General features: G+C 47.4%; 24 non-coding genes and 1 pseudogene across 24 annotated transcripts; all 25 read right to left on the bottom strand.

Annotated features, from left to right (window-relative positions):
* Positions 1 to 799: 799 nt before the first annotated feature.
* Positions 800 to 914, bottom strand: LOC121196766. The gene has a single exon (XR_005896194.1). It is a non-coding gene; the product is annotated as a U5 spliceosomal RNA (small nuclear RNA).
* Positions 915 to 1,308: 394 nt separating this feature from the next.
* On the bottom strand, positions 1,309 to 1,499 carry LOC121196546. The gene has a single exon (XR_005895995.1). It is a non-coding gene; the product is annotated as a U2 spliceosomal RNA (small nuclear RNA).
* A 577-nt stretch (positions 1,500 to 2,076) lies between these two features.
* LOC121196421 lies at positions 2,077 to 2,240 on the bottom strand. Its single transcript, XR_005895884.1, has one exon. It is a non-coding gene; the product is annotated as a U1 spliceosomal RNA (small nuclear RNA).
* A 518-nt stretch (positions 2,241 to 2,758) lies between these two features.
* On the bottom strand, positions 2,759 to 2,922 carry LOC121196339. The gene has a single exon (XR_005895806.1). It is a non-coding gene; the product is annotated as a U1 spliceosomal RNA (small nuclear RNA).
* Positions 2,923 to 3,440: 518 nt separating this feature from the next.
* LOC121196337 lies at positions 3,441 to 3,604 on the bottom strand. The gene has a single exon (XR_005895804.1). It is a non-coding gene; the product is annotated as a U1 spliceosomal RNA (small nuclear RNA).
* A 1,165-nt stretch (positions 3,605 to 4,769) lies between these two features.
* Positions 4,770 to 4,884, bottom strand: LOC121196765. Its single transcript, XR_005896193.1, has one exon. It is a non-coding gene; the product is annotated as a U5 spliceosomal RNA (small nuclear RNA).
* A 394-nt stretch (positions 4,885 to 5,278) lies between these two features.
* LOC121196545 lies at positions 5,279 to 5,469 on the bottom strand. The gene has a single exon (XR_005895994.1). It is a non-coding gene; the product is annotated as a U2 spliceosomal RNA (small nuclear RNA).
* Positions 5,470 to 6,046: 577 nt separating this feature from the next.
* Positions 6,047 to 6,210, bottom strand: LOC121196336. The gene has a single exon (XR_005895803.1). It is a non-coding gene; the product is annotated as a U1 spliceosomal RNA (small nuclear RNA).
* Positions 6,211 to 6,728: 518 nt separating this feature from the next.
* LOC121196335 lies at positions 6,729 to 6,892 on the bottom strand. Its single transcript, XR_005895802.1, has one exon. It is a non-coding gene; the product is annotated as a U1 spliceosomal RNA (small nuclear RNA).
* Positions 6,893 to 8,057: 1,165 nt separating this feature from the next.
* LOC121196764 lies at positions 8,058 to 8,172 on the bottom strand. The gene has a single exon (XR_005896192.1). It is a non-coding gene; the product is annotated as a U5 spliceosomal RNA (small nuclear RNA).
* A 394-nt stretch (positions 8,173 to 8,566) lies between these two features.
* LOC121196635 lies at positions 8,567 to 8,757 on the bottom strand. The gene has a single exon (XR_005896080.1). It is a non-coding gene; the product is annotated as a U2 spliceosomal RNA (small nuclear RNA).
* A 578-nt stretch (positions 8,758 to 9,335) lies between these two features.
* Positions 9,336 to 9,499, bottom strand: LOC121196334. Its single transcript, XR_005895801.1, has one exon. It is a non-coding gene; the product is annotated as a U1 spliceosomal RNA (small nuclear RNA).
* Positions 9,500 to 10,663: 1,164 nt separating this feature from the next.
* On the bottom strand, positions 10,664 to 10,778 carry LOC121196763. Its single transcript, XR_005896191.1, has one exon. It is a non-coding gene; the product is annotated as a U5 spliceosomal RNA (small nuclear RNA).
* Positions 10,779 to 11,175: 397 nt separating this feature from the next.
* LOC121196705 lies at positions 11,176 to 11,350 on the bottom strand (annotated as a pseudogene).
* Positions 11,351 to 11,927: 577 nt separating this feature from the next.
* On the bottom strand, positions 11,928 to 12,091 carry LOC121196332. Its single transcript, XR_005895800.1, has one exon. It is a non-coding gene; the product is annotated as a U1 spliceosomal RNA (small nuclear RNA).
* A 1,165-nt stretch (positions 12,092 to 13,256) lies between these two features.
* Positions 13,257 to 13,371, bottom strand: LOC121196761. Its single transcript, XR_005896189.1, has one exon. It is a non-coding gene; the product is annotated as a U5 spliceosomal RNA (small nuclear RNA).
* A 394-nt stretch (positions 13,372 to 13,765) lies between these two features.
* LOC121196544 lies at positions 13,766 to 13,956 on the bottom strand. The gene has a single exon (XR_005895993.1). It is a non-coding gene; the product is annotated as a U2 spliceosomal RNA (small nuclear RNA).
* A 577-nt stretch (positions 13,957 to 14,533) lies between these two features.
* LOC121196331 lies at positions 14,534 to 14,697 on the bottom strand. The gene has a single exon (XR_005895799.1). It is a non-coding gene; the product is annotated as a U1 spliceosomal RNA (small nuclear RNA).
* A 1,164-nt stretch (positions 14,698 to 15,861) lies between these two features.
* On the bottom strand, positions 15,862 to 15,976 carry LOC121196760. The gene has a single exon (XR_005896188.1). It is a non-coding gene; the product is annotated as a U5 spliceosomal RNA (small nuclear RNA).
* Positions 15,977 to 16,366: 390 nt separating this feature from the next.
* LOC121196543 lies at positions 16,367 to 16,557 on the bottom strand. The gene has a single exon (XR_005895992.1). It is a non-coding gene; the product is annotated as a U2 spliceosomal RNA (small nuclear RNA).
* Positions 16,558 to 17,134: 577 nt separating this feature from the next.
* LOC121196330 lies at positions 17,135 to 17,298 on the bottom strand. Its single transcript, XR_005895798.1, has one exon. It is a non-coding gene; the product is annotated as a U1 spliceosomal RNA (small nuclear RNA).
* Positions 17,299 to 18,463: 1,165 nt separating this feature from the next.
* Positions 18,464 to 18,578, bottom strand: LOC121196759. The gene has a single exon (XR_005896187.1). It is a non-coding gene; the product is annotated as a U5 spliceosomal RNA (small nuclear RNA).
* Positions 18,579 to 18,972: 394 nt separating this feature from the next.
* LOC121196542 lies at positions 18,973 to 19,163 on the bottom strand. The gene has a single exon (XR_005895991.1). It is a non-coding gene; the product is annotated as a U2 spliceosomal RNA (small nuclear RNA).
* A 577-nt stretch (positions 19,164 to 19,740) lies between these two features.
* LOC121196329 lies at positions 19,741 to 19,904 on the bottom strand. Its single transcript, XR_005895797.1, has one exon. It is a non-coding gene; the product is annotated as a U1 spliceosomal RNA (small nuclear RNA).
* A 518-nt stretch (positions 19,905 to 20,422) lies between these two features.
* Positions 20,423 to 20,586, bottom strand: LOC121196328. The gene has a single exon (XR_005895796.1). It is a non-coding gene; the product is annotated as a U1 spliceosomal RNA (small nuclear RNA).
* Positions 20,587 to 21,695: the final 1,109 nt, after the last annotated feature.

Here is a 21,695-nt window from a genome sequence, read left to right as displayed (position 1 = left end):
ACCTTGGAGCTGATCTGGACTTTCCTGTGGTTTCCTCTTGTCCTTGTAACAGCAGTAGCTCCTCCCTTCCTTGTCAATAATTGTGCAGAAATATCTGAGGGCTTCTTTCTTCCTAAATCATAAGCAAGTCCTGTCCAGTCCAACTGTTTCTGCTCCTGTTTGACTTCTGAACTTGTCTCTGGCTGTGTGTCCACTTACTGCAGCCTCTGACATCAGACTGTAGAATCTTGATACATCAAAGGCATCAAAGGACAAACACACGCTCACACATACCGGTACTTATATCTTTGTGAGGACACTCTCTGGCATAATGCTTTCCCTCGCCCTAACCTCTCTCTCTCTTAGCATCTCAGACCTATGTCAGTACCAGTGCCTCTGTCAAAGAATACAAAAAAAAAAAAAACACTAGACCTGTACACACATAAAGTCATGTATTCATGTAGTCATCTGTGAATGTGTGTTTGATGAGTGCAAAGTGAAAATGCTGCATGAACCTTGTTTTTGTAAAAGCTTCTCTTGTTTCCTTTGCTTCTTACAACTGTATATTTTTCAAGCATCATCTGTCATATTGAAGAAATAAGTTCATTCAGTAGCGTTATTTCTTTTTTTACTGTCATCATGTACACTTTTCTTGTCTCAAAGACACCAGCATCCCCACCAAAGCCTAAAAATAAAGTATACCAGCGAAATGACAACATCTAGCACACATTTCTTCCGCAAAGAAAGAGCAAAGTCGGACAGGGGAGCTCCCACTTGTGGCGCTCTATAAAGATGTTTGACTTTTCACCAACTCAAAAGGCTCAGCCATAAGGCCGAGCCAGCCAAAAATAACTTCAACTCATTGGTGTTCCTCTCCACGGAAGTCTTTAGTAAAAGGCGAAAGACTTGTGCGTTATGAAGAGAAACAAGAGTCAGAACAGGCCTGTCTCAGAGAGCAGCTGAGGACCCTAGTCGTCCCAGCTACCACCGTCGCGGTGCGCCTCCCTTGGCTTGCCGCGTGCTAAATCCCAGCCTCCCCTCCATTGCCCCCCCAGCATCTCCAGCCTGAAAAATCCAGGCCTGGCTTTTACATGGAGACTACAAAGTCTGGGAAACGATCAGGCATCTTCAGGGAGTCCGCGACCAATCATCGTAGCTGAAGTGCACTGTGTTGTTGAGCGGGGTTCCCTGGGTGATATCAGTAAATCAACTGACTGGTTGTGCACAATTCACTTGATAAAAACTTAGCCGCATTTTCCTTCAGCCACTGTAAAAGTTTGACTCCTAACTAAACATGCGTGTCAGAGCTTGATTTTCTACAAAGCAAGAGAAAGGTGCACCGTTCCCGGCGGCACTGCAATGCCAGGTCGATGCGTGGAGTGAGCGGAGCAAGCTCCCTTTTCAGCTCCCTCTCCTAAAAATGGGTTTAATACGTTATCCCCATATAGGGGACATATCAGATATTAAACTGATAAGAACAGATACTACACTTGATCTTAGCCAAAAGGCCGAGAAGCGATGAGGCCCAAGCGTTTGACGTCCAAATCAAGCTCTTGGTACAACCGTCACTTGTCGCGGTGTCCCGTTTGTAAGCCAGCTTATCGATTGCCGCCACTTAGCAACTCCGCCCATCTGTCTGCCGTGTACTTTTCCCTGCCGCTATACAAAGATGTTTGACCTTTCACCAACTCAAAAGGCTCAGCCATACGGCAAAGCCGGCCAAAAATAGCTTCAACTCATTGCTGTTCCACACCAAAGCCTAGAAATAAAGCATACTAGAAGAACATCTAGCACACATTTCGTCCACAAACAAGCAGCAAAGTCGGACAGGAGAGCTCACACTTCATTTTGTCATGGAAAGGCCACGCCCACTTCCCCAATTCCAACGGGAACACGGGGAATTGTCATGACTAAACACGCCACTCTGTAGCGCACGCCAGAGAGCTTCTGCAGAGCAACACTGCCGCTTTGTGGACAGACTGCAAAAGCTGACATGTAACTCCAAATCAACAAAGCCACTTCACAAAACGGAGAGTCTTCAACAGGTTAGCGCATGGGCATTCCTGACACATTGTGTTTTCTTCTACACGCACGCAACAGGGGAGAGCACGAACGCAGTCCCCCACTACCAGAAATTATGCAGTCGAGATTCCCACATTTGGGGAATTCGCAGGGGTCAGCACAGCCGGAGTGCAATGACTGAGCCTCGCCCTGGGTGAACCACCTTGTTGATCATGGTATCTCCCCTGCCAGGTAAGTATGAGCTGCAGCTGGAAGAGAGCGGGTGGTGGTCACCAGGCACCGCGCTCTGGCTGACGGTGCCTACAATGCATAATCCCACATTTCAGCGCCTTGAGCATCAGCTCCCCTTTGTCTGTTACATTTATGGCTGAAAAGACACAAACACTGCTGCAAATAGGCTGCGGCGTGCGGCAAACGCGCTTTGTTGGATCTACCCATCATGCACTGCTCTGCCAAAAACAAAGGAACACTGTGTGAAATGCCACTAGTCAAGCTGTCTCTTATCATTTTGTCATGGAAAGGCCACGCCCACTTCCCCAATTCCAACGGGAACACGGGGAATTGTCATGACTAAACACGCCACTCTGTAGCGCACGCCAGAGAGCTTCTGCAGAGCAACACTGCCGCTTTGTGGACAGACTGCAAAAGCTGACATGTAACTCCAAATCAACAAAGCCACTTCACAAAACGGAGAGTCTTCAACAGGTTAGCGCATGGGCATTCCTGACACATTGTGTTTTCTTCTACACGCACGCAACAGGGGAGAGCGCGAACGCAGTCCCCCACTACCAGAAATTATGCAGTCGAGATTCCCACATTTGGGGAATTCGCAGGGGTCAGCACAGCCGGAGTGCAATGACTGAGCCTCGCCCTGGGTGAACCACCTTGTTGATCATGGTATCTCCCCTGCCAGGTAAGTATGAGCTGCAACTGGAAGAGAGCGGGTGGTGGTCACCAGGCACCGCGCTCTGGCTGACGGTGCCTACAATGCATAATCCCACATTTCAGCGCCTTGAGCATCAGCTCCCCTTTGTCTGTTACATTTATGGCTGAAAAGACACAAACACTGCTGCAAATAGGCTGCGGCGTGCGGCAAACGCGCTTTGTTGGATCTACCCATCATGCACTGCTCTGCCAAAAACAAAGGAACACTGTGTGAAATGCCACTAGTCAAGCTGTCTCTTATCATTTTGTCATGGAAAGGCCACGCCCACTTCCCCAATTCCAACGGGAACACGGGGAATTGTCATGACTAAACACGCCACTCTGTAGCGCACGCCAGAGAGCTTCTGCAGAGCAACACTGCCGCTTTGTGGACAGACTGCAAAAGCTGACATGTAACTCCAAATCAACAAAGCCACTTCACAAAACGGAGAGTCTTCAACAGGTTAGCGCATGGGCATTCCTGACACATTGTGTTTTCTTCTACACGCACGCAACAGGGGAGAGCGCGAACGCAGTCCCCCACTACCAGAAATTATGCAGTCGAGATTCCCACATTTGGGGAATTCGCAGGGGTCAGCACAGCCGGAGTGCAATGACTGAGCCTCGCCCTGGGTGAACCACCTTGTTGATCATGGTATCTCCCCTGCCAGGTAAGTATGAGCTGCAGCTGGAAGAGAGCGGGTGGTGGTCACCAGGCACCGCGCTCTGGCTGACGGTGCCTACAATGCATAATCCCACATTTCAGCGCCTTGAGCATCAGCTCCCCTTTGTCTGTTACATTTATGGCTGAAAAGACACAAACACTGCTGCAAATAGGCTGCGGCGTGCGGCAAACGCGCTTTGTTGGATCTACCCATCATGCACTGCTCTGCCAAAAACAAAGGAACACTGTGTGAAATGCCACTAGTCAAGCTGTCTCTTGGGAAAGAAAGCAAAGGCCCACGTGGGACACTTTTCAAAACATTTGACTAAATGAACTAAACACTGACATGAACTACTAACATGTATTGACTCAGCGAAAACCTTGGAGCTGACCTGGACTTTCCTGTGGTTTCCTCTTGTCCTTGTAACAGCAGTAGCTCCTCCCTTCCTTGTCAATAATTGTGCAGAAATATCTGAGGGCTTCTTTCTTCCTAAATCATAAGCAAGTCCTGTCCAGTCCAACTGTTTCTGCTCCTGTTTGACTTCTGAACTTGTCTCTGGCTGTGTGTCCACTTACTGCAGCCTCTGACATCAGACTGTAGAATCTTGATACATCAAAGGCATCAAAGGACAAACACACGCTCACACATACCGGTACTTATATCTTTGTGAGGACACTCTCTGGCATAATGCTTTCCCTCGCCCTAACCTCTCTCTCTCTTAGCATCTCAGACCTATGTCAGTACCAGTGCCTCTGTCAAAGAATACAAAAAAAAAACAAAAAACACTAGACCTGTACACACATAAAGTCATGTATTCATGTAGTCATCTGTGAATGTGTGTTTGATGAGTGCAAAGTGAAAATGCTGCATGAACCTTGTTTTTGTAAAAGCTTCTCTTGTTTCCTTTGCTTCTTACAACTGTATATTTTTCAAGCATCATCTGTCATATTGAAGAAATAAGTTCATTCAGTAGCGTTATTTCTTTTTTTACTGTCATCATGTACACTTTTCTTGTCTCAAAGACACCAGCATCCCCACCAAAGCCTAAAAATAAAGTATACCAGCGAAATGACAACATCTAGCACACATTTCTTCCGCAAAGAAAGAGCAAAGTCGGACAGGGGAGCTCCCACTTGTGGCGCTCTATAAAGATGTTTGACTTTTCACCAACTCAAAAGGCTCAGCCATAAGGCCGAGCCAGCCAAAAATAACTTCAACTCATTGGTGTTCCTCTCCACGGAAGTCTTTAGTAAAAGGCGAAAGACTTGTGCGTTATGAAGAGAAACAAGAGTCAGAACAGGCCTGTCTCAGAGAGCAGCTGAGGACCCTAGTCGTCCCAGCTACCACCGTCGCGGTGTGCCTCCCTTGGCTTGCCGCGTGCTAAATCCCAGCCTCCCCTCCATTGCCCCCCCAGCATCTCCAGCCTGAAAAATCCAGGCCTGGCTTTTACATGGAGACTACAAAGTCTGGGAAACGATCAGGCGTCTTCAGGGAGTCCGCGACCAATCATCGTAGCTGAAGTGCACTGTGTTGTTGAGCGGGGTTCCCTGGGTGATATCAGTAAATCAACTGACTGGTTGTGCACAATTCACTTGATAAAAACTTAGCCGCATTTTCCTTCAGCCACTGTAAAAGTTTGACTCCTAACTAAACATGCGTGTCAGAGCTTGATTTTCTACAAAGCAAGAGAAAGGTGCACCGTTCCCGGCGGCACTGCAATGCCAGGTCGATGCGTGGAGTGAGCGGAGCAAGCTCCCTTTTCAGCTCCCTCTCCTAAAAATGGGTTTAATACGTTATCCCCATATAGGGGACATATCAGATATTAAACTGATAAGAACAGATACTACACTTGATCTTAGCCAAAAGGCCGAGAAGCGATGAGGCCCAAGCGTTTGACGTCCAAATCAAGCTCTTGGTACAACCGTCACTTGTCGCGGTGTCCCGTTTGTAAGCCAGCTTATCGATTGCCGCCACTTAGCAACTCCGCCCATCTGTCTGCCGTGTACTTTTCCCTGCCGCTATACAAAGATGTTTGACCTTTCACCAACTCAAAAGGCTCAGCCATACGGCAAAGCCGGCCAAAAATAGCTTCAACTCATTGCTGTTCCACACCAAAGCCTAGAAATAAAGCATACTAGAAGAACATCTAGCACACATTTCGTCCACAAACAAGCAGCAAAGTCGGACAGGAGAGCTCACACTTCATTTTGTCATGGAAAGGCCACGCCCACTTCCCCAATTCCAACGGGAACACGGGGAATTGTCATGACTAAACACGCCACTCTGTAGCGCACGCCAGAGAGCTTCTGCAGAGCAACACTGCCGCTTTGTGGACAGACTGCAAAAGCTGACATGTAACTCCAAATCAACAAAGCCACTTCACAAAACGGAGAGTCTTCAACAGGTTAGCGCATGGGCATTCCTGACACATTGTGTTTTCTTCTACACGCACGCAACAGGGGAGAGCGCGAACGCAGTCCCCCACTACCAGAAATTATGCAGTCGAGATTCCCACATTTGGGGAATTCGCAGGGGTCAGCACAGCCGGAGTGCAATGACTGAGCCTCGCCCTGGGTGAACCACCTTGTTGATCATGGTATCTCCCCTGCCAGGTAAGTATGAGCTGCAGCTGGAAGAGAGCGGGTGGTGGTCACCAGGCACCGCGCTCTGGCTGACGGTGCCTACAATGCATAATCCCACATTTCAGCGCCTTGAGCATCAGCTCCCCTTTGTCTGTTACATTTATGGCTGAAAAGACACAAACACTGCTGCAAATAGGCTGCGGCGTGCGGCAAACGCGCTTTGTTGGATCTACCCATCATGCACTGCTCTGCCAAAAACAAAGGAACACTGTGTGAAATGCCACTAGTCAAGCTGTCTCTTATCATTTTGTCATGGAAAGGCCACGCCCACTTCCCCAATTCCAACGGGAACACGGGGAATTGTCATGACTAAACACGCCACTCTGTAGCGCACGCCAGAGAGCTTCTGCAGAGCAACACTGCCGCTTTGTGGACAGACTGCAAAAGCTGACATGTAACTCCAAATCAACAAAGCCACTTCACAAAACGGAGAGTCTTCAACAGGTTAGCGCATGGGCATTCCTGACACATTGTGTTTTCTTCTACACGCACGCAACAGGGGAGAGCGCGAACGCAGTCCCCCACTACCAGAAATTATGCAGTCGAGATTCCCACATTTGGGGAATTCGCAGGGGTCAGCACAGCCGGAGTGCAATGACTGAGCCTCGCCCTGGGTGAACCACCTTGTTGATCATGGTATCTCCCCTGCCAGGTAAGTATGAGCTGCAGCTGGAAGAGAGCGGGTGGTGGTCACCAGGCACCGCGCTCTGGCTGACGGTGCCTACAATGCATAATCCCACATTTCAGCGCCTTGAGCATCAGCTCCCCTTTGTCTGTTACATTTATGGCTGAAAAGACACAAACACTGCTGCAAATAGGCTGCGGCGTGCGGCAAACGCGCTTTGTTGGATCTACCCATCATGCACTGCTCTGCCAAAAACAAAGGAACACTGTGTGAAATGCCACTAGTCAAGCTGTCTCTTGGGAAAGAAAGCAAAGGCCCACGTGGGACACTTTTCAAAACATTTGACTAAATGAACTAAACACTGACATGAACTACTAACATGTATTGACTCAGCGAAAACCTTGGAGCTGATCTGGACTTTCCTGTGGTTTCCTCTTGTCCTTGTAACAGCACTAGCTCCTCCCTTCCTTGTCAATAATTGTGCAGAAATATCTGAGGGCTTCTTTCTTCCTAAATCATAAGCAAGTCCTGTCCAGTCCAACTGTTTCTGCTCCTGTTTGACTTCTGAACTTGTCTCTGGCTGTGTGTCCACTTACTGCAGCCTCTGACATCAGACTGTAGAATCTTGATACATCAAAGGCATCAAAGGACAAACACACGCTCACACATACCGGTACTTATATCTTTGTGAGGACACTCTCTGGCATAATGCTTTCCCTCGCCCTAACCTCTCTCTCTCTTAGCATCTCAGACCTATGTCAGTACCAGTGCCTCTGTCAAAGAATACAAAAAAAAAAAAAAAAACACTAGACCTGTACACACATAAAGTCATGTATTCATGTAGTCATCTGTGAATGTGTGTTTGATGAGTGCAAAGTGAAAATGCTGCATGAACCTTGTTTTTGTAAAAGCTTCTCTTGTTTCCTTTGCTTCTTACAACTGTATATTTTTCAAGCATCATCTGTCATATTGAAGAAATAAGTTCATTCAGTAGCGTTATTTCTTTTTTTACTGTCATCATGTACACTTTTCTTGTCTCAAAGACACCAGCATCCCCACCAAAGCCTAAAAATAAAGTATACCAGCAAAATGACAACATCTAGCACACATTTCTTCCGCAAAGAAAGAGCAAAGTCGGACAGGGGAGCTCCCACTTGTGGCGCTCTATAAAGATGTTTGACTTTTCACCAACTCAAAAGGCTCAGCCATAAGGCCGAGCCAGCCAAAAATAACTTCAACTCATTGGTGTTCCTCTCCACGGAAGTCTTTAGTAAAAGGCGAAAGACTTGTGCGTTATGAAGAGAAACAAGAGTCAGAACAGGCCTGTCTCAGAGAGCAGCTGAGGACCCTAGTCGTCCCAGCTACCACCGTCGCGGTGTGCCTCCCTTGGCTTGCCGCGTGCTAAATCCCAGCCTCCCCTCCATTGCCCCCCCAGCATCTCCAGCCTGAAAAATCCAGGCCTGGCTTTTACATGGAGACTACAAAGTCTGGGAAACGATCAGGCGTCTTCAGGGAGTCCGCGACCAATCATCGTAGCTGAAGTGCACTGTGTTGTTGAGCGGGGTTCCCTGGGTGATATCAGTAAATCAACTGACTGGTTGTGCACAATTCACTTGATAAAAACTTAGCCGCATTTTCCTTCAGCCACTGTAAAAGTTTGACTCCTAACTAAACATGCGTGTCAGAACTTGATTTTCTACAAAGCAAGAGAAAGGTGCACCGTTCCCGGCAGCACTGCAATGCCAGGTCGATGCGTGGAGTGAGCGGAGCAAGCTCCCTTTTCAGCTCCCTCTCTTAAAAATGGGTTTAATACGTTATCCCCATATAGGGGACATATCAGATATTAAACTGATAAGAACAGATACTACACTTGATCTTAGCCAAAAGGCCGAGAAGCGATGAGGCCCAAGCCTTTTGACGTCCAAATCAAGCTCTTGGTACAACCGTCACTTGTCGCGGTGTCCCGTTTGTAAGCCAGCTTATCGATTGCCGCCACTTAGCAACTCCGCCCATCTGTCTGCCGTGTACTTTTCCCTGCCGCTATACAAAGATGTTTGACCTTTCACCAACTCAAAAGGCTCAGCCATACGGCAAAGCCGGCCAAAAATAGCTTCAACTCATTGCTGTTCCACACCAAAGCCTAGAAATAAAGCATACTAGAAGAACATCTAGCACACATTTCTTCCACAAACAAGCAGCACAGTCGGACAGGAGAGCTCACACTTCATTTTGTCATGGAAAGGCCACGCCCACTTCCCCAATTCCAACGAGAACACGGGGAATTGTCATGACTAAACACGCCACTCTGTAGCGCACGCCAGAGAGCTTCTGCAGAGCAACACTGCCGCTTTGTGGACAGACTGCAAAAGCTGACATGTAACTCCAAATCAACAAAGCCACTTCACAAAACGGAGAGTCTTCAACAGGTTAGCGCATGGGCATTCCTGACACATTGTGTTTTCTTCTACACGCACGCAACAGGGGAGAGCGCGAACGCAGTCCCCCACTACCAGAAATTATGCAGTCGAGATTCCCACATTTGGGGAATTCGCAGGGGTCAGCACAGCCGGAGTGCAATGACTGAGCCTCGCCCTGGGTGAACCACCTTGTTGATCATGGTATCTCCCCTGCCAGGTAAGTATGAGCTGCAGCTGGAAGAGAGCGGGTGGTGGTCACCAGGCACCGCGCTCTGGCTGACGGTGCCTACAATGCATAATCCCACATTTCAGCGCCTTGAGCATCAGCTCCCCTTTGTCTGTTACATTTATGGCTGAAAAGACACAAACACTGCTGCAAATAGGCTGCGGCGTGCGGCAAACGCGCTTTGTTGGATCTACCCATCATGCACTGCTCTGCCAAAAACAAAGGAACACTGTGTGAAATGCCACTAGTCAAGCTGTCTCTTGGGAAAGAAAGCAAAGGCCCACGTGGGACACTTTTCAAAACATTTGACTAAATGAACTAAACACTGACATGAACTACTAACATGTATTGACTCAGCGAAAACCTTGGAGCTGACCTGGACTTTCCTGTGGTTTCCTCTTGTCCTTGTAACAGCAGTAGCTCCTCCCTTCCTTGTCAATAATTGTGCAGAAATATCTGAGGGCTTCTTTCTTCCTAAATCATAAGCAAGTCCTGTCCAGTCCAACTGTTTCTGCTCCTGTTTGACTTCTGAACTTGTCTCTGGCTGTGTGTCCACTTACTGCAGCCTCTGACATCAGACTGTAGAATCTTGATACATCAAAGGCATCAAAGGACAAACACACGCTCACACATACCGGTACTTATATCTTTGTGAGGACACTCTCTGGCATAATGCTTTCCCTCGCCCTAACCTCTCTCTCTCTTAGCATCTCAGACCTATGTCAGTAGCAGTGCCTCTGTCAAAGAATACAAAAAAAAAAAAAAAACACTAGACCTGTACACACATAAAGTCATGTATTCATGTAGTCATCTGTGAATGTGTGTTTGATGAGTGCAAAGTGAAAATGCTGCATGAACCTTGTTTTTGTAAAAGCTTCTCTTGTTTCCTTTGCTTCTTACAACTGTATATTTTTCAAGCATCATCTGTCATATTGAAGAAATAAGTTCATTCAGTAGCGTTATTTCTTTTTTTACTGTCATCATGTACACTTTTCTTGTCTCAAAGACGGCAGCATCCCCACCAAAGCCTAAAAATAAAGTATACCAGCGAAATGACAACATCTAGCACACATTTCTTCCGCAAAGAAAGAGCAAAGTCGGACAGGGGAGCTCCCACTTGTGGCGCTCTATAAAGATGTTTGACTTTTCACCAACTCAAAAGGCTCAGCCATAAGGCCGAGCCAGCCAAAAATAACTTCAACTCATTGGTGTTCCTCTCCACGGAAGTCTTTAGTAAAAGGCGAAAGACTTGTGCGTTATGAAGAGAAACAAGAGTCAGAACAGGCCTGTCTCAGAGAGCAGCTGAGGACCCTAGTCGTCCCAGCTACCACCGTCGCGGTGCGCCTCCCTTGGCTTGCCGCGTGCTAAATCCCAGCCTCCCCTCCATTGCCTCCCCCCCAGCATCTCCAGCCTGAAAAATCCAGGCCTGGCTTTTACATGGACACTACAAAGTCTGGGAAACGATCAGGCGTCTTCAGGGAGTCCGCGACCAATCATCGTAGCTGAAGTGCACTGTGTTGTTGAGCGGGGTTCCCTGGGTGATATCAGTAAATCAACTGACTGGTTGTGCACAATTCACTTGATCAAAACTTAGCCGCATTTTCCTTCAGCCACTGTAAAAGTTTGACTCCTAACTAAACATGCGTGTCAGAGCTTGATTTTCTACAAAGCAAGAGAAAGGTGCACCGTTCCCGGCGGCACTGCAATGCCAGGTCGATGCGTGGATGCTTTTCAGCTCCCTCTCCTAAAAATGGGTTTAATACGTTATCCCCATATAGGGGACATATCAGATATTAAACTGATAAGAACAGATACTACACTTGATCTTAGCCAAAAGGCCGAGAAGCGATGAGGCCCAAGCGTTTGACGTCCAAATCAAGCTCTTGGTACAACCGTCACTTGTCGCGGTGTCCCGTTTGTAAGCCAGCTTATCGATTGCCGCCACTTAGCAACTCCGCCCATCTGTCTGCCGTGTACTTTTCCCTGCCGCTATACAAAGATGTTTGACCTTTCACCAACTCAAAAGGCTCAGCCATACGGCAAAGCCGGCCAAAAATAGCTTCAACTCATTGCTGTTCCACACCAAAGCCTAGAAATAAAGCATACTAGAAGAACATCTAGCACACATTTCGTCCACAAACAAGCAGCAAAGTCGGACAGGAGAGCTCACACTTCATTTTGTCATGGAAAGGCCACGCCCACTTCCCCAATTCCAACGGGAACACGGGGAATTGTCATGACTAAACACGCCACTCTGTAGCGCACGCCAGAGAGCTTCTGCAGAGCAACACTGCCGCTTTGTGGACAGACTGCAAAAGCTGACATGTAACTCCAAATCAACAAAGCCACTTCACAAAACGGAGAGTCTTCAACAGGTTAGCGCATGGGCATTCCTGACACATTGTGTTTTCTTCTACACGCACGCAACAGGGGAGAGCGCGAACGCAGTCCCCCACTACCAGAAATTATGCAGTCGAGATTCCCACATTTGGGGAATTCGCAGGGGTCAGCACAGCCGGAGTGCAATGACTGAGCCTCGCCCTGGGTGAACCACCTTGTTGATCATGGTATCTCCCCTGCCAGGTAAGTATGAGCTGCAGCTGGAAGAGAGCGGGTGGTGGTCACCAGGCACCGCGCTCTGGCTGACGGTGCCTACAATGCATAATCCCACATTTCAGCGCCTTGAGCATCAGCTCCCCTTTGTCTGTTACATTTATGGCTGAAAAGACACAAACACTGCTGCAAATAGGCTGCGGCGTGCGGCAAACGCGCTTTGTTGGATCTACCCATCATGCACTGCTCTGCCAAAAACAAAGGAACACTGTGTGAAATGCCACTAGTCAAGCTGTCTCTTGGGAAAGAAAGCAAAGGCCCACGTGGGACACTTTTCAAAACATTTGACTAAATGAACTAAACACTGACATGAACTACTAACATGTATTGACTCAGCGAAAACCTTGGAGCTGATCTGGACTTTCCTGTGGTTTCCTCTTGTCCTTGTAACAGCAGTAGCTCCTCCCTTCCTTGTCAATAATTGTGCAGAAATATCTGAGGGCTTCTTTCTTCCTAAATCATAAGCAAGTCCTGTCCAGTCCAACTGTTTCTGCTCCTGTTTGACTTCTAAACTTGTCTCTGGCTGTGTGTCCACTTACTGCAGCCTCTGACATCAGACTGTAGAATCTTGATACATCAAAGGCATCAAAGGACAAACACACGCTCACACATACCGGTACTTATATCTTTGTGAGGACACTCTCTGGCATAATGCTTTCCCTCGCCCTAACCTCTCTCTCTCTTAGCATCTCAGACCTATGTCAGTACCAGTGCCTCTGTCAAAGAATACAAAAAAAAAAAAAAAAACACTAGACCTGTACACACATAAAGTCATGTATTCATGTAGTCATCTGTGAATGTGTGTTTGATGAGTGCAAAGTGAAAATGCTGCATGAACCTTGTTTTTGTAAAAGCTTCTCTTGTTTCCTTTGCTTCTTACAACTGTATATTTTTCAAGCATCATCTGTCATATTGAAGAAATAAGTTCATTCAGTAGCGTTATTTCTTTTTTTACTGTCATCATGTACACTTTTCTTGTCTCAAAGACGGCAGCATCCCCACCAAAGCCTAAAAATAAAGTATACCAGCGAAATGACAACATCTAGCACACATTTCTTCCGCAAAGAAAGAGCAAAGTCGGACAGGGGAGCTCCCACTTGTGGCGCTCTATAAAGATGTTTGACTTTTCACCAACTCAAAAGGCTCAGCCATAAGGCCGAGCCAGCCAAAAATAACTTCAACTCATTGGTGTTCCTCTCCACGGAAGTCTTTAGTAAAAGGCGAAAGACTTGTGCGTTATGAAGAGAAACAAGAGTCAGAACAGGCCTGTCTCAGAGAGCAGCTGAGGACCCTAGTCGTCCCAGCTACCACCGTCGCGGTGTGCCTCCCTTGGCTTGCCGCATGCTAAATCCCAGCCTCCCCTCCATTGCCCCCCCAGCATCTCCAGCCTGAAAAATCCAGGCCTGGCTTTTACATGGAGACTACAAAGTCTGGGAAACGATCAGGCGTCTTCAGGGAGTCCGCGACCAATCATCGTAGCTGAAGTGCACTGTGTTGTTGAGCGGGGTTCCCTGGGTGATATCAGTAAATCAACTGACTGGTTGTGCACAATTCACTTGATAAAAACTTAGCCGCATTTTCCTTCAGCCACTGTAAAAGTTTGACTCCTAACTAAACATGCGTGTCAGAGCTTGATTTTCTACAAAGCAAGAGAAAGGTGCACCGTTCCCGGCGGCACTGCAATGCCAGGTCGATGCGTGGAGTGAGCGGAGCAAGCTCCCTTTTCAGCTCCCTCTCCTAAAAATGGGTTTAATACGTTATCCCCATATAGGGGACATATCAGATATTAAACTGATAAGAACAGATACTACACTTGATCTTAGCCAAAAGGCCGAGAAGCGATGAGGCCCAAGCGTTTGACATCCAAATCAAGCTCTTGGTACAACCGTCACTTGTCGCGGTGTCCCGTTTGTAAGCCAGCTTATCGATTGCCGCCACTTAGCAACTCCGCCCATCTGTCTGCCGTGTACTTTTCCCTGCCGCTATACAAAGATGTTTGACCTTTCACCAACTCAAAAGGCTCAGCCATACGGCAAAGCCGGCCAAAAATAGCTTCAACTCATTGCTGTTCCACACCAAAGCCTAGAAATAAAGCATACTAGAAGAACATCTAGCACACATTTCGTCCACAAACAAGCAGCAAAGTCGGACAGGAGAGCTCACACTTCATTTTGTCATGGAAAGGCCACGCCCACTTCCCCAATTCCAACGGGAACACGGGGAATTGTCATGACTAAACACGCCACTCTGTAGCGCACGCCAGAGAGCTTCTGCAGAGCAACACTGCCGCTTTGTGGACAGACTGCAAAAGCTGACATGTAACTCCAAATCAACAAAGCCACTTCACAAAACGGAGAGTCTTCAACAGGTTAGCGCATGGGCATTCCTGACACATTGTGTTTTCTTCTACACGCACGCAACAGGGGAGAGCGCGAACGCAGTCCCCCACTACCAGAAATTATGCAGTCGAGATTCCCACATTTGGGGAATTCGCAGGGGTCAGCACAGCCGGAGTGCAATGACTGAGCCTCGCCCTGGGTGAACCACCTTGTTGATCATGGTATCTCCCCTGCCAGGTAAGTATGAGCTGCAGCTGGAAGAGAGCGGGTGGTGGTCACCAGGCACCGCGCTCTGGCTGACGGTGCCTACAATGCATAATCCCACATTTCAGCGCCTTGAGCATCAGCTCCCCTTTGTCTGTTACATTTATGGCTGAAAAGACACAAACACTGCTGCAAATAGGCTGCGGCGTGCGGCAAACGCGCTTTGTTGGATCTACCCATCATGCACTGCTCTGCCAAAAACAAAGGAACACTGTGTGAAATGCCACTAGTCAAGCTGTCTCTTGGGAAAGAAAGCAAAGGCCCACGTGGGACACTTTTCAAAACATTTGACTAAATGAACTAAACACTGACATGAACTACTAACATGTATTGACTCAGCGAAAACCTTGGAGCTGATCTGGACTTTCCTGTGGTTTCCTCTTGTCCTTGTAACAGCACTAGCTCCTCCCTTCCTTGTCAATAATTGTGCAGAAATATCTGAGGGCTTCTTTCTTCCTAAATCATAAGCAAGTCCTGTCCAGTCCAACTGTTTCTGCTCCTGTTTGACTTCTGAACTTGTCTCTGGCTGTGTGTCCACTTACTGCAGCCTCTGACATCAGACTGTAGAATCTTGATACATCAAAGGCATCAAAGGACAAACACACGCTCACACATACCGGTACTTATATCTTTGTGAGGACACTCTCTGGCATAATGCTTTCCCTCGCCCTAACCTCTCTCTCTCTTAGCATCTCAGACCTATGTCAGTACCAGTGCCTCTGTCAAAGAATACAAAAAAAAAAAAAAAACACTAGACCTGTACACACATAAAGTCATGTATTCATGTAGTCATCTGTGAATGTGTGTTTGATGAGTGCAAAGTGAAAATGCTGCATGAACCTTGTTTTTGTAAAAGCTTCTCTTGTTTCCTTTGCTTCTTACAACTGTATATTTTTCAAGCATCATCTGTCATATTGAAGAAATAAGTTCATTCAGTAGCGTTATTTCTTTTTTTACTGTCATCATGTACACTTTTCTTGTCTCAAAGACGGCAGCATCCCCACCAAAGCCTAAAAATAAAGTATACCAGCGAAATGACAACATCTAGCACACATTTCTTCCGCAAAGAAAGAGCAAAGTCGGACAGGGGAGCTCCCACTTGTGGCGCTCTATAAAGATGTTTGACTTTTCACCAACTCAAAAGGCTCAGCCATAAGGCCGAGCCAGCCAAAAATAACTTCAACTCATTGGTGTTCCTCTCCACGGAAGTCTTTAGTAAAAGGCGAAAGACTTGTGCGTTATGAAGAGAAACAAGAGTCAGAACAGGCCTGTCTCAGAGAGCAGCTGAGGACCCTAGTCGTCCCAGCTACCACCGTCGCGGTGCGCCTCCCTTGGCTTGCCGCGTGCTAAATCCCAGCCTCCCCTCCACCCCCCACCACCTCCAGCCTGAAAAATCCAGGCCTGGCTTTTACATGGAGACTACAAAGTGTGGGAAACGATCAGGCGTCTTCAGGGAGTCCGCGACCAATCATCGTAGCTGAAGTGCACTGTGTTGTTGAGCGGGGTTCCCTGGGTGATATCAGTAAATCAACTGACTGGTTGTGCACAATTCACTTGATAAAAACTTAGCCGCATTTTCCTTCAGCCACTGTAAAAGTTTGACTCCTAACTAAACATGCGTGTCAGAGCTTGATTTTCTACAAAGCAAGAGAAAGGTGCACCGTTCCCGGCGGCACTGCAATGCCAGGTCGATGCGTGGAGTGAGCGGAGCAAGCTCCCTTTTCAGCTCCCTCTCCTAAAAATGGGTTTAATACGTTATCCCCATATAGGGGACATATCAGATATTAAACTGATAAGAACAGATACTACACTTGATCTTAGCCAAAAGGCCGAGAAGCGATGAGGCCCAAGCGTTTGACATCCAAATCAAGCTCTTGGTACAACCGTCACTTGTCGCGGTGTCCCGTTTGTAAGCCAGCTTATCGATTGCCGCCACTTAGCAACTCCGCCCATCTGTCTGCCGTGTACTTTTCCCTGCCGCTATACAAAGATGTTTGACCTTTCACCAACTCAAAAGGCTCAGCCATACGGCAAAGCCGGCCAAAAATAGCTTCAACTCATTGCTGTTCCACACCAAAGCCTAGAAATAAAGCATACTAGAAGAACATCTAGCACACATTTCGTCCACAAACAAGCAGCAAAGTCGGACAGGAGAGCTCACACTTCATTTTGTCATGGAAAGGCCACGCCCACTTCCCCAATTCCAACGGGAACACGGGGAATTGTCATGACTAAACACGCCACTCTGTAGCGCACGCCAGAGAGCTTCTGCAGAGCAACACTGCCGCTTTGTGGACAGACTGCAAAAGCTGACATGTAACTCCAAATCAACAAAGCCACTTCACAAAACGGAGAGTCTTCAACAGGTTAGCGCATGGGCATTCCTGACACATTGTGTTTTCTTCTACACGCACGCAACAGGGGAGAGCGCGAACGCAGTCCCCCACTACCAGAAATTATGCAGTCGAGATTCCCACATTTGGGGAATTCGCAGGGGTCAGCACAGCCGGAGTGCAATGACTGAGCCTCGCCCTGGGTGAACCACCTTGTTGATCATGGTATCTCCCCTGCCAGGTAAGTATGAGCTGCAGCTGGAAGAGAGCGGGTGGTGGTCACCAGGCACCGCGCTCTGGCTGACGGTGCCTACAATGCATAATCCCACATTTCAGCGCCTTGAGCATCAGCTCCCCTTTGTCTGTTACATTTATGGCTGAAAAGACACAAACACTGCTGCAAATAGGCTGCGGCGTGCGGCAAACGCGCTTTGTTGGATCTACCCATCATGCACTGCTCTGCCAAAAACAAAGGAACACTGTGTGAAATGCCACTAGTCAAGCTGTCTCTTGGGAAAGAAAGCAAAGGCCCACGTGGGACACTTTTCAAAACATTTGACTAAATGAACTAAACACTGACATGAACTACTAACATGTATTGACTCAGCGAAAACCTTGGAGCTGATCTGGACTTTCCTGTGGTTTCCTCTTGTCCTTGTAACAGCAGTAGCTCCTCCCTTCCTTGTCAATAATTGTGCAGAAATATCTGAGGGCTTTTTTCTTCCTAAATCATAAGCAAGTCCTGTCCAGTCCAACTGTTTCTGCTCCTGTTTGACTTCTGAACTTGTCTCTGGCTGTGTGTCCACTTACTGCAGCCTCTGACATCAGACTGTAGAATCTTGATACATCAAAGGCATCAAAGGACAAACACACGCTCACACATACCGGTACTTATATCTTTGTGAGGACACTCTCTGGCATAATGCTTTCCCTCGCCCTAACCTCTCTCTCTCTTAGCATCTCAGACCTATGTCAGTACCAGTGCCTCTGTCAAAGAATACAAAAAAAAAAAAAAAAACACTAGACCTGTACACACATAAAGTCATGTATTCATGTAGTCATCTGTGAATGTGTGTTTGATGAGTGCAAAGTGAAAATGCTGCATGAACCTTGTTTTTGTAAAAGCTTCTCTTGTTTCCTTTGCTTCTTACAACTGTATATTTTTCAAGCATCATCTGTCATATTGAAGAAATAAGTTCATTCAGTAGCGTTATTTCTTTTTTTACTGTCATCATGTACACTTTTCTTGTCTCAAAGACACCAGCATCCCCACCAAAGCCTAAAAATAAAGTATACAAGCAAAATGACAACATCTAGCACACATTTCTTCCGCAAAGAAAGAGCAAAGTCGGACAGGGGAGCTCCCACTTGTGGCGCTCTATAAAGATGTTTGACTTTTCACCAACTCAAAAGGCTCAGCCATAAGGCCGAGCCAGCCAAAAATAACTTCAACTCATTGGTGTTCCTCTCCACGGAAGTCTTTAGTAAAAGGCGAAAGACTTGTGCGTTATGAAGAGAAACAAGAGTCAGAACAGGCCTGTCTCAGAGAGCAGCTGAGGACCCTAGTCGTCCCAGCTACCACCGTCGCGGTGTGCCTCCCTTGGCTTGCCGCGTGCTAAATCCCAGCCTCCCCTCCATTGCCCCCCCAGCATCTCCAGCCTGAAAAATCCAGGCCTGGCTTTTACATGGAGACTACAAAGTCTGGGAAACGATCAGGCGTCTTCAGGGAGTCCGCGACCAATCATCGTAGCTGAAGTGCACTGTGTTGTTGAGCGGGGTTCCCTGGGTGATATCAGTAAATCAACTGACTGGTTGTGCACAATTCACTTGATAAAAACTTAGCCGCATTTTCCTTCAGCCACTGTAAAAGTTTGACTCCTAACTAAACATGCGTGTCAGAGCTTGATTTTCTACAAAGCAAGAGAAAGGTGCACCGTTCCCGGCGGCACTGCAATGCCAGGTCGATGCGTGGAGTGAGCGGAGCAAGCTCCCTTTTCAGCTCCCTCTCCTAAAAATGGGTTTAATACGTTATCCCCATATAGGGGACATATCAGATATTAAACTGATAAGAACAGATACTACACTTGATCTTAGCCAAAAGGCCGAGAAGCGATGAGGCCCAAGCGTTTGACATCCAAATCAAGCTCTTGGTACAACCGTCACTTGTCGCGGTGTCCCGTTTGTAAGCCAGCTTATCGATTGCCGCCACTTAGCAACTCCGCCCATCTGTCTGCCGTGTACTTTTCCCTGCCGCTATACAAAGATGTTTGACCTTTCACCAACTCAAAAGGCTCAGCCATACGGCAAAGCCGGCCAAAAATAGCTTCAACTCATTGCTGTTCCACACCAAAGCCTAGAAATAAAGCATACTAGAAGAACATCTAGCACACATTTCGTCCACAAACAAGCAGCAAAGTCGGACAGGAGAGCTCACACTTCATTTTGTCATGGAAAGGCCACGCCCACTTCCCCAATTCCAACGGGAACACGGGGAATTGTCATGACTAAACACGCCACTCTGTAGCGCACGCCAGAGAGCTTCTGCAGAGCAACACTGCCGCTTTGTGGACAGACTGCAAAAGCTGACATGTAACTCCAAATCAACAAAGCCACTTCACAAAACGGAGAGTCTTCAACAGGTTAGCGCATGGGCATTCCTGACACATTGTGTTTTCTTCTACACGCACGCAACAGGGGAGAGCGCGAACGCAGTCCCCCACTACCAGAAATTATGCAGTCGAGATTCCCACATTTGGGGAATTCGCAGGGGTCAGCACAGCCGGAGTGCAATGACTGAGCCTCGCCCTGGGTGAACCACCTTGTTGATCATGGTATCTCCCCTGCCAGGTAAGTATGAGCTGCAGCTGGAAGAGAGCGGGTGGTGGTCACCAGGCACCGCGCTCTGGCTGACGGTGCCTACAATGCATAATCCCACATTTCAGCGCCTTGAGCATCAGCTCCCCTTTGTCTGTTACATTTATGGCTGAAAAGACACAAACACTGCTGCAAATAGGCTGCGGCGTGCGGCAAACGCGCTTTGTTGGATCTACCCATCATGCACTGCTCTGCCAAAAACAAAGGAACACTGTGTGAAATGCCACTAGTCAAGCTGTCTCTTATCATTTTGTCATGGAAAGGCCACGCCCACTTCCCCAATTCCAACGGGAACACGGGGAATTGTCATGACTAAACACGCCACTCTGTAGCGCACGCCAGAGAGCTTCTGCAGAGCAACACTGCCGCTTTGTGGACAGACTGCAAAAGCTGACATGTAACTCCAAATCAACAAAGCCACTTCACAAAACGGAGAGTCTTCAACAGGTTAGCGCATGGGCATTCCTGACACATTGTGTTTTCTTCTACACGCACGCAACAGGGGAGAGCGCGAACGCAGTCCCCCACTACCAGAAATTATGCAGTCGAGATTCCCACATTTGGGGAATTCGCAGGGGTCAGCACAGCCGGAGTGCAATGACTGAGCCTCGCCCTGGGTGAACCACCTTGTTGATCATGGTATCTCCCCTGCCAGGTAAGTATGAGCTGCAGCTGGAAGAGAGCGGGTGGTGGTCACCAGGCACCGCGCTCTGGCTGACGGTGCCTACAATGCATAATCCCACATTTCAGCGCCTTGAGCATCAGCTCCCCTTTGTCTGTTACATTTATGGCTGAAAAGACACAAACACTGCTGCAAATAGGCTGCGGCGTGCGGCAAACGCGCTTTGTTGGATCTACCCATCATGCACTGCTCTGCCAAAAACAAAGGAACACTGTGTGAAATGCCACTAGTCAAGCTGTCTCTTGGGAAAGAAAGCAAAGGCCCACGTGGGACACTTTTCAAAACATTTGACTAAATGAACTAAACACTGACATGAACTACTAACATGTATTGACTCAGCGAAAACCTTGGAGCTGATCTGGACTTTCCTGTGGTTTCCTCTTGTCCTTGTAACAGCACTAGCTCCTCCCTTCCTTGTCAATAATTGTGCAGAAATATCTGAGGGCTTCTTTCTTCCTAAATCATAAGCAAGTCCTGTCCAGTCCAACTGTTTCTGCTCCTGTTTGACTTCTGAACTTGTCTCTGGCTGTGTGTCCACTTACTGCAGCCTCTGACATCAGACTGTAGAATCTTGATACATCAAAGGCATCAAAGGACAAACACACGCTCACACATACCGGTACTTATATCTTTGTGAGGACACTCTCTGGCATAATGCTTTCCCTCGCCCTAACCTCTCTCTCTCTTAGCATCTCAGACCTATGTCAGTACCAGTGCCTCTGTCAAAGAATACAAAAAAAAAAAAAAAACACTAGACCTGTACACACATAAAGTCATGTATTCATGTAGTCATCTGTGAATGTGTGTTTGATGAGTGCAAAGTGAAAATGCTGCATGAACCTTGTTTTTGTAAAAGCTTCTCTTGTTTCCTTTGCTTCTTACAACTGTATATTTTTCAAGCATCATCTGTCATATTGAAGAAATAAGTTCATTCAGTAGCGTTATTTCTTTTTTTACTGTCATCATGTACACTTTTCTTGTCTCAAAGACACCAGCATCCCCACCAAAGCCTAAAAATAAAGTATACCAGCAAAATGACAACATCTAGCACACATTTCTTCCGCAAAGAAAGAGCAAAGTCGGACAGGGG

Source organism: Toxotes jaculatrix, chromosome 16, assembly GCF_017976425.1.
Source record: "Toxotes jaculatrix isolate fToxJac2 chromosome 16, fToxJac2.pri, whole genome shotgun sequence".
Lineage (NCBI taxonomy): Eukaryota > Metazoa > Chordata > Actinopteri > Toxotidae > Toxotes > Toxotes jaculatrix.
The sequence above is the reverse complement of the archived record's forward strand: the minus strand, read 5'-3'. Positions and strand labels throughout refer to the sequence as shown.